Source organism: Anabrus simplex, chromosome 1, assembly GCF_040414725.1.
Source record: "Anabrus simplex isolate iqAnaSimp1 chromosome 1, ASM4041472v1, whole genome shotgun sequence".
Taxonomy (NCBI): Eukaryota; Metazoa; Arthropoda; class Insecta; order Orthoptera; family Tettigoniidae; genus Anabrus; species Anabrus simplex.
Window position 1 is genome coordinate 294,435,431 of NC_090265.1, and position 10,888 is coordinate 294,446,318.

At 40.5% G+C, this 10,888-nt stretch overlaps 1 protein-coding gene across 1 annotated transcript in view; it reads right to left on the reverse strand.

The window, feature by feature from the left end:
• LOC136865164 (UDP-glycosyltransferase UGT5) overlaps positions 1-9,235 on the reverse strand; it is a 41,004-nt gene extending 31,769 nt beyond the window's left edge. The window contains exon 1 of the mRNA XM_067142390.2: positions 8,987-9,235. The gene's annotated coding sequence lies outside the window, so the exon portion shown is untranslated. The remainder of the gene's footprint in view (positions 1-8,986) is intronic.
• Between the last annotated feature and the right edge of the window lie 1,653 nt (positions 9,236-10,888).

Sequence of the window (10,888 nt, forward strand, 5' to 3'; positions counted from 1 at the left end):
GTGAGAAGTTTGACAGTGTTCCTCAGGTATAAAATTTTACAGAATATGTCTAAGTAAAATTTACCTGAATGTCCCTAATAAAGTTCTCTGTCTGTTTTCCACGTTCGAATCCCGAGTTTAATGAGAATTATTTCAACTGCAAAGCAACCAAGCTTGTAATTTTACATGTATGTTGATATCGTTATCGGAGCCACGAGACCTCCATGAGTACGTGGAATGCGAACGACGGGAATGTTGCATTTCATTTCACAAATCGCTCATGCATTGGCCGGAGTTCGAACCACGGTCGACTTGAAAATTTAAGTTTTAAAAGTTAAAACTACGTTCAATCAACGTTATGAGGAGAAGAGTGGTGAGTTTAAATACCACTCTTGGCTTTCCTAGATGTGCAGTTCTTTGGTCTTACAGTGTACTTCAGCCTCAAACATAGCATTTACGATCCCCTTCTTTCCAAATTCAAATCTCTATTAAATGCACTCGTTTAAAGGGGCACGAGTGCACAATGGAAAACTGATAGTGGTTTTTGCCGGACTGAGTGGCTCAGACGGTTGAGACGCTGGCCTTCTGACCCCAACTTGGCGGATTCGATTCTGGCTCAGACCGGCTGTATTTGAAGGTGCTCAAATATGTCAGCCTCGTGCCGGTACATTTACCGGCACGCAAAATAACTCCTGTGGGAAAATTCCGGCACCTCGGTGTCTCCGAAAACTGTGAAAGTAGTTAGCGGGACGTAAATCAATTATTATTATGGTGGTTCTTAATATTCATGTCACCATGAACAGTGTTGTATCATGAAAGACTTCTTTTTTAAATTCTATTTGTTCAAGGCGTCGAACTAGAAAGATCTTTTGCCCCTACCTGCACCCTATGTGAGGAACCTGCGTGTATTTTGTAAATGTCGGAAGTGTAAAGTGTTGAATGTGAGGAAAGGAATGTTAAGAACGACACAAACACCCAGTCACCAGGCCAGGGATATCAATCATTTACAATCAAAAGCCCCTGAACTGGCAGCAGATTGACTGCCGTCTCTGCCATATTCATCTAAGAGTTCAAGGCCAGCGGTGAGTCATTTCCCAAGAGACAGTCGCCTTTATCCGCGAGATTGCCTGTTTGTGGGAATGGTTGTCTTTCTACTGGGCCTTGTTATCAAATCAAACACATGGCTGTATTAGTTACTAACGCCATATTCGGTTATCACCTGTGGCACACAGTGGTTTGGAAATGTGGTGGTGCACAATGAGTATCAAGGAGGGAGGAGAGTCAGAACATAGTTCAAACTTTAAAACTTTGAACCCGAACACTTACAGAAAGCTTACTGAAAAGTGATTTAGTAAGAAAAGTGGCATGCCTATTAATATAGAAAGTTCATCCGCATTTCAAACGAGGGAACAATCATGCGCTTTCGCTTTACGACTTTAAAATATTAGTAATCGTTTTCGATCAATATCTCAAACTGTATTGCAACATTTCAGGAGGCAAGTGAGATAGGAGCATGGCGGGTGCTACTGTGCCGGTTGTGTGTCTGTGTGTGTGTGTGTGTGTGTGTGTGTGTGTGTGTGTGTGTGTGTGTGTGTGTGTGTGTGCTGCTTTTGATCAAAATATGTGACACTATATTGCACAAGACAAATAAATAAAAACCGAGCTCGATAGCTGCAGTGCGGCCAGTATCCAGTATTCGGGAGATAGTAGATTCGAATCCCACTGTCGGCAGCCCTGAAAATGGGTTTTCCGTGGTTTCCCATTTTACACCAGGCAAATGCTGGGGCTGTACCTTAATTAAGGCCACGGCCGCTTCCTTCCCACTCCTAGCCCTTTCCTGCCCCATCGTCGCCATAAGACCTATCTGTGTCGGTGCGACGTAAAGCAACTAGCAAAAATAATAATAATAATAATAATAATAATAATAATAATAATAATAATAAACACAAACTTTCCCGATGTTCCTTTAGTTTCTTCTGTAAGTATGTTGGTTCACATGTCAGGGAGTTTAACAAACTTATATCAATAGAAAAGCAAGCTACGCCTCGGAACATTCTATCCTCCCTCCCCATAAACCGAAATCCCCTATGAACTGTATCTTCCGTAGTTTTCCAACTTGACTGCAAGGCTCATGGCACCTCTACAGACGTACAACACCAGACGCCGGCAACATACAGTCATGAATAAAGGCTTTAAAATAATGATCAAGTAAGAGAATCAGTGCGGAAGTCGTCTGATAACCTGTGAAACTGCGCAATATACCATACTGTTCGTAATTAGGTGGTGGGTGAAGATAGTTTTCTTGGGACTTGACGTAGATTCTACTGCAAAAACGTTACGGATTCGTCCGCCTCTGTGGTGTAGTGGTTAGTGTGATTAGCTGCCACCCCCATACGCCCGGGTTCGATTCCCGGCTCTGCCACCTCCTGTACCCATAATTGACTGTACAACTGCAAAAATTATTTGGAATAGGTATCCTCTTAGTGGATTCGTCGTGCTGACCACCCGACACCACTGCAGGCCTTCAGGTTGAGCAGCGGTCGCTTGGTAGGCCAAGGCCCTTCAAGGTCTGTAGTGCCATGAGGTTTGGTTTGGTTTATCATCTTAGTTAGTTTTCGTTCCCAAAACAGGTGCACTGCTCTGGTGGAATATCCTGAGCTTCACCCTAATTAAGCAATACAGTATATCAAGATACTATTAATTTATTTTTTCCGGATTGAACCATGTTGTTGCTAATTAATCAATTAAGCGATACAGTATATCCATGTTGTTGCTTTTTGTACCCAAGTACAGGTTGCCAACATTTCGAATACATTACGATATTCTTTGTAAAGGTGATTAAAGTACTCCTAGTCAATCCAGGGTAATCAGTCTCTCCTGGCAACTAAAGTCAACTACGAAAGTGATCAATGTGCTTCGCCTTATATAATAGCCTCTACTCTACCAAACTAGCGCAAGTCCCAAGTTTAGAATAACCCGCTCTAGATTATTTACCCAATCTTCCATATTCGTTTAGTTATTCACTAGCCTTGGAAGGAGTAAATCTGCTATTGATGTTGTTCAAAATAAGTTTTTTTAGGTATGTATATATTCAAAGAGTTTTAAAAAACAGCTTTGGCAAATCCGTCCGCCATTCTACTGGATGAATTTACTTCATTTTTGTTCTATTATCTTGGGAATTAGCTGCCAGTGAATCATGGGACATTGACAGATCTCTAAGTTCAGCCAACTTTGAGTAATCACACCATGAAATCAGTACATGATCACGCCTATAATTGCAGGCGAAAGCTTATCCTAACCCGCATTACATTCTGTACTTAGCAGGTTGCTAAGAGACTAACACTTTGATTAGTATTCTGATATAATGTATGTGACTTTCATCCTTAGTAAAGTCATTGCATGCAGCCATGTTTGATTACTACCTGTTTAGCCAGAGAGTACACACTTCCTCTGATAACGGAAGAATATTATTCTGAGGTATATACTCTTTGATTCTCTGACCTTCTCCAGCTTCTAAATATACTCAAGAGATGGCAGAACTTTCTTAATAGCTTACAAGTTGCCAATAGAGACCATTGACGTACGCACAGACGGGAAAGTATCGTATCAAGTGTTGTGTATGGCCAATACCAGTAATAAAGCGCAGAGACATCCTCTTGAAGAAGTGGGTGTCTACCTACGCGAACCAGCATAGTCACCGCCAATTGTGTGTTGCACTATCTCGGGGAAGATCGTTTGAAAATGTTAAGCTCCAGATACGCCGGAATGATCGAGCACAGAAAATACTGTATGGAAAGAAGTGTGATAAACTACATTACAAATGAATATATTACCATTACCCATACCGGTATTAAAAGTTCGTAAAACTATTGGAAATGGAAGGCAGAAAAAAAAAAAAAAGACTACGACAGGCATATCAAGACGGGTTATCTGACCTATTCATAACGAATGTTACGGAGCAGCATGGATCCACGAGTTTTTATTATAAAACACACAAAAATATTTTGAACTTTTGATACACTAACACAGTGCTTAAGAAGTATTTTTAACCTCACATCGATACGTAACAGAAAAGTGATTAATTCGTTACGCACTCTTCTTCTTCTTCTTTTCCGTGGCTGATGACGCTGAACAATAACTGTAGAAATATACCAATAGTTCTGTTTTTAAAGATACATAAAACATATTATTCATGAAACGAGATTTTTTACTACACAAACAGAATTTCACGCTCTGCAAACCTATTTTACTAACTTATACAGTATATGAATACTGTACATCAAAATATTAGTCTTTATGCTTATCTATAATCCCAATAACGCGGCAATGATTATAGGCCTAGCAAAGGACCACTGTTCATCCCGAAGGCAGGTGATACGTGGACAGTGCGATATACTGTATCCTCTCGACCGTTATTCTTAGCTTTCTTGTCCATGGCCGCCGTCTGATCACAGAGAGCTCCTACTTGTAATCACCTAGACTTAGTGGACCTCGAATCAACCCTTAGATCGAGGTAAAAGCTCCTGACCTGGCCGTGAATCGAATCCGGGGCCTCCTAGCAAGAGGCAGTCTCACTACACCTAGGGACTGGCATATCGTTTATAATGGAAGCGAAAATATTACGCAGTAGGAAAAACTGTGTGTAAAGATGGGAAAAAGCGAGTATCTTGCTGGAATGATGAATTACGAGTAACTTGTAGGCTAAACGTAAAATCCAGACAAGGATTGTTGCAGACAGGCAATTGTACGTAGATGAAAGAAACATAACGGAATAAGTAACTGATGAATCCAAGAAGAAATCGTGGGAAGATTTGGTAAAAATCTGGAAAGTGTAGGTCAATGTTGGTGAAATTACGCTTGAGGAAGTGGAAAGGATGATAGAACTCCATTGTTAAATCAGGAAGAACAGATGAAATTAGACCGGGAATGGTGAATTTTAGTGGGAATTCAAGAGTGAAATGGCTTCATAGAGTAATAAGATTATCGTGGAATGTTAGTAAGGTATCTTCTGATTGGACGAAAACAGTAATTGAACTTACAGTATATATAAGCAAGGGAACAGGATGGATTGCAATAACTATCGAGGTATTTCATTGATCAGTATACCAGGCAAGGTGTACACTGGTATTTTGGACGAGAGGATGGGACCATAGGTTGAGAGTAAGTTGGATGAAAACCAATGTGGTTTCAGACCAAAGAGGGGCTGTCAGCATCAGATTTTCAGTATGCGCCAGGTAACTGAAAAAAGCTAAGAGTGGAATAGGCATTTATGTTTATGTTTCGTAGATATAGAGAAGGCATATGACAGAGTACCGAGAGAAAAGATGTTAGCCGTACTGGGGGAATACGGGATGAAAGCCAGATTATTAAAAGCAATCAAAGGTATTTATGTTGACAATTGGTCTGCATTGAGTACTGATGGTAAAATGAGTTCTTGGTTCAAGATATTTACAAGGGTTAGACAACGCTGTAATTGTTCACATTTGTTGTTCATAGTTTACATGAAAGGTATGACGTGGCAAAGAGGGATTCAGTTAAGTAGAGATGTAGTAAGCAGTTTGGCCTCTGCAAACAACTTGGACTTAATGGTGCAGATTAATAATAATGTTATTTGTTTTACGTCCCACTAACTACTTTTTAAGGTCTTCGGAGACGCCGAGGTGCCGGAATTTAGTCCCGCAGGAGTTCTTTAACGTGCCAGTAAATCTACCGACACGGGGCTGTCGTATTTGAGCACCTTCAAATACCACCGGACTGAACCAGGATCGAACCTGCCAAGTTGGGGTTAGAAGGCCAGCGCCTTAACCGTCTGAGCCACTCAGCCCGGCAATGGTGTAGATTGTGCTGAAAGCCTGCAGTCTGATATCTTAGAATTTGAAACATAGGTACAATGAGTATGATACGAAAATTATCCTATCCAAGACTAAAGTGATGTCAATAGGCAAGAAACCTAAGGATGCAAAGCTGGAACAGGTAGATCATTTCAAGTATTTAGGATGTCTATTCTGCCTGGATCGTAGTATAGTAAGTGAGATTGAATCGAGGTGCAGGAAAGCTAATACAGTGAGTTTGCAGTTGCGATCCACAGTGTTCTGTAAGAAGGCCGGGAAAGTGGCCACATTGTTTGGGACACGTAGCTATCAGCTTCCGTTCGGGAGATAGTGGGTTCGAACTCCACTGTCAGAAGATGTTGTTTTTTCTTGGTTTCCCATTTTCACACCATATAAATGTCGGGATCTGTATTTCAATTAAGGCTACGGCCGCTACCATCCCAATCCCATCACTTCACGTTAAAAATCTAGAAAAAAATTCAGCATCTTTTCTTGCGGGAAGGCGAGTGGGAGTTAATTTTTCCTCATGGGTCGAAGTATTATTATTGAAGCGGGAAATGAATATTGTTCTGTTGAAAATTTTGCAGTAAAACACTATTTTCAGAACCAGTAATGTGTACTATTTTATTGTTTATAGTGCAGATCGTGGGCGTTTTCTTTCCTGAACTGAAAATATTTTCAAAGTTTATGCATTTTAACAAATATTTTCTATAATATACCAATAAACGCTAACGGCGTTTTGAAACAGCACGCGCGGGGCGATCTCCGAAGTTCATCAACACTGGTAACCGCTTGTTTATGTAACGCACATGCTGCTGGCTGGATGAGGATAAAGGAGTTGGGCGCTCTTCATCTGAGGAAGTCAGGTTTTACATGTAGGCTCTTTCTTCTTTCTGCCTATGTGGTTTTTCCCTGACCCTTCATAACCATACTTCAACACCATATACCTAACACAATCTCGCCTGGTGACGTGTCTGACATGGGAACAGGCAGATACTCCTTGTATCACTTCCCACTCTATCCAGCTATCTCTTTTCTACTTAGAAATTAATAGCATGTCGGAGGCCATGTAGATTGAGTCGATGGTCACGGCGGGGGAGCGAGCTACGGGGGCCCCCCGTAGAAAAAAAAAGAAAATCCAGCTGAGGGTACTTAGCTTCTGGAGGCACTGACTAGGTCACCAGTGTCCACGTTAAATCATTACGTCATTCAAGTTTTTTGAAACAGCATAAGCCGGACCATTTGGTCAAAATTCGGGTGAGTTTTCAGTTGCACTCATGAGTTTGTGTGCACTAGCTAATAACGTCGGGAAATTCTTTGAGTGCGGATGATACACAGCATGTTAATTAGGTTACTGACCGACAGGAGACGCCCTGAGAAGGTAGGATGATGTTTGTAAGATGAGAATGCATGGAAGATTTGGCCAAGCAATGAATTAAACTACTTCAGTCTCGTCAATGCGCTCGTTTGACTCCATGACTCTTTGCAATTCGGCGACTTCTTCTTCTCACTGAAATAATAATAATAATAATAATAATAATAATAATAATAATAATAATAATAATAATAATAATAGAACACCTACCAAGTAGCTTAACATATTAAATTGCCGGTCATTGATACGATCTTCGCATACTAGCCTTCGGTTCAGGCGGACCCCGGTCGATTCCATGTTGGGTTGAGGACTTTAACTGCGCATGGTTAACTCCTGCGATTCAGGGATTGGATGTTTGTGGTCATTTCACGTGTATACGTTCATGTCAGCACGTCAGTTCACAATTTATATATACACAATAGATAGATTGCCTTCACACAGGTTTGGCGTCAGGAAGGGCGTCCGGCCATAAAACTGGACCAAATCCATATCAAGTGGCAAACCCAATAAACTGGGGTTAATACCGGGAGGAAGAAGAATAAAATTCTCGTAAATCTTTAAAAGACATAGTAGCAATTTGAGTGACATCGAGATAAAGGTTCCTGGTGACTAGTCTTGCTCATTTCGCTCACATGAAGTTCCGGAGCAAGATATTACTTTTAGGCAAAGTAGTAGAGGAATCCAAGCTAATGGTGCCTTCTTCACCTCGGACGTTCGCTTATCAAGGGAAGGAAGGGACGGATGGAAAGTCTATGTTCACGAAATTCCCATACAAGAGAGAGGTGAGAGTTTTTCCCTTGTTCACGATGGTTCAGATCCGTTACATTCTGACTGTACTCCCCAGAAACGCGAAATAAGATATACTAGGACATAAACCTATTTAAATACGTTTGCTCTAATCATAAAACAATATGTTATTAGTTTTACACTCCACTAATTACTTATTTTACCGTCTTCGGAGATGTTAGAAAGTGTGTCCCTCAGGAGCTCTTTTACGTGTTGGTAAGTCTACCGAAACAAGGCTGGCGTATTTGAGTATAATGAACCAGGATCAAACCTGCCATCTTGGGCTCAGAAAGCCGGTGTCTGGGCCTCTTAGCTATGCCTCTTCCAGCTGAGAGTACTTACCTATAACTGGAGGCACTGACAAGGTCACCAGCATTCACGTTACGTCATTACGTAATTGAAATAGCATAAGCCGGACCACTTGGTCAAAATTCGGGCGAGTTTCAGTTCCAGTGATGAGCGATAGTAGGATTTTAACGCAATTGTCTAATTACTGTACTATTGTTACCCGAGGCTGAGTGCAGTATTTCACACTAACCTAAATTAGTGGTAATCAAGTGCCATGTTAATCCGTAGACAAAGAAGCACACATACAGTAGTTAACATCAGCATGCCACAGCACTAGTCGTGTGGAGAGTATTATATCTAGTCTGTATACACTGCAGACAATTACGGTTAGAATCCTCAGTCGACCGTCCTGAATATGTTCTTCGGTAGAATCCCACTTCACCTTCGGGCGAGTGCTACGATGGTACCTTTCTAGATACCACGAGCTCTCCCTTCCTATTCTTAGTTCATTGAAAGTAGGCTACACACACACATACATATATATATATATATATATATATATATATATATATAGAGAGAGAGAGAGAGAGAGAGAGAGAGAGAGAGAGTAAACTCCAATAGAACACAGGTTTGCATAAATAATTTGAACACACAGTAATAACAGTGAGTTGAATACAGTGCCGTAAGGCCGTAACATTAAACCACCATCACCACCCCAGTAACTTACCTTGGTCGTTGTATCGCTGCCACGTTGCGTATATTTTCAAATAAACAAGTTTAAAATGGAGTTTAAATTGATTTGCACACACACGGATATTCCAGTTTGCCGATGTCTGACAAGAGATAATATATTGTATCTTCTAAGCGACTTCCTTGATCCAAGTTTGGTTGCACAAAGACACAACTTATTATTAGCCTACGCTAGCTTACATCATCAGAAAGATTTGCTGTCGCTTCCTTCACTCACTAACGCAGAGGCCAGTGAGCAAATGCTCCAGCTCCAGCTGATAGCAGCGTGCAGTGGTCAGTAGTCTCAAGGTCACTATTCCCAATCTTGTGGTGGAAAGTCGTCCCGCCTATCGAGGAACTGTGAATCATCCACTAAACATAAACAAATACGATCAAAACTATGAAAATATCTTCTCAGTTCGGCCGCCTTTTCTTCTCGCTGTAATAATAATAATAATAATAATAATAATAATAATAATAATAATAATAATAATAATAATAATACGAGTATACCTACCAAGTGTCGGTCATTGATGTGAACTTCGCTATACTCGTTTCTTGTCTCTAGGAGATGGAGTACAAGAAAAGAAATCCAAATCAAAAGTAATTATCTACGTTCCTGGATTGTTCCAGAGCTTACCGAAATTTCTCGGTACAATTCGGGTGGAGTGGATTCGGTTTTCGGACATTAAATCAACTGAATAGTGTTCTAATTAAGCACGTTGCTGAGTCAAAGAAATTTCAGAAGGTATCTATGCTGTATTTTTTTAAATGGGCCGCCTTTTATAGAACAGCAATAATTATTGCGAGAATGATTAAGAAGGACGTACTGTCAACCAATGTATAATACACTTGCCGACATAGAAAATGAGCGTCCCCTGGAAAGTGTGACTGCTTACAACCCATACAGGTTGTAGGATAGGAATGCAACATGCCCTTGCCGAGTTACGGGCTATTTTGTTGTAAGTAAGCAAGTAAGTAATGTTTTATTTTACATGGAAGATTAAGGCCTTCAGGCATTCTCTTCCATTTAACCAAGCACAGAAATATATTACACTGTATTACAATAATTAAATTAATAATATAAATAATTATAAATGATACAATTTAATTAAACAAAAACTTATGTTAAACAAAAATAAATTATATATAATAAGGGAAAAAATTCGTCAAACTAGTAGTCTATGGTATATCGTACGTAAAAAAGTGTGTAAAGCATGAAATGTAATAATATTTGAAAAAATTAAGAATTTTAAATTAATCTTGTTAATAGAGTGGTTGTGAGTAGCAGTATAAAGTTTACATGCGATCGTTATTGGTGCATAAAATGCTTCCAAAGTGCTTCTTTGAAAGTGCGAATCCCTCTGATACTTTCAGGAAGGAGGTTCCACTCACGGCAGGCAAGTACAGTGGAAACAATGGCAAGTGACAGTTCTCTGGGTAGGTAAAGCAAGGGTGGAATTATTAGTAGATCTAGTGTTACGACTGTCATAGATTGAGAGGCATTTGAAATATGCAGTAAGGTAAAATGGCTGTGAAGGATGAAGGAGGTTATGGAGGTGCCGCAGGGTATGCACAGTGCGATGGATTTCAAGTCAGGGCCAAAATACTTGGAGGTATGAAAGAGTTACATGCTCATAGTAAGCCTACCGTCGGTTAGAGACGTACCTAACATATCATCCTTGCCGGGACAAAACCTCCTATGTGAAATATTTTAGCTTAGAACTTTGGCCGGTAAGGTTCTGTTATCTAAGATGCAATATTGTGTGAATATTGTCAAGGCATTCTCGCTCCTCATAATGTATGTGCTGCGGGTCAGTATATCTCCAAAAATAGGAAGTTTTGTCCGCCGGCCTCGTGGTGTAGGGGTAGCGTGCTTGCCTCTTACCCGGAGGCCCCG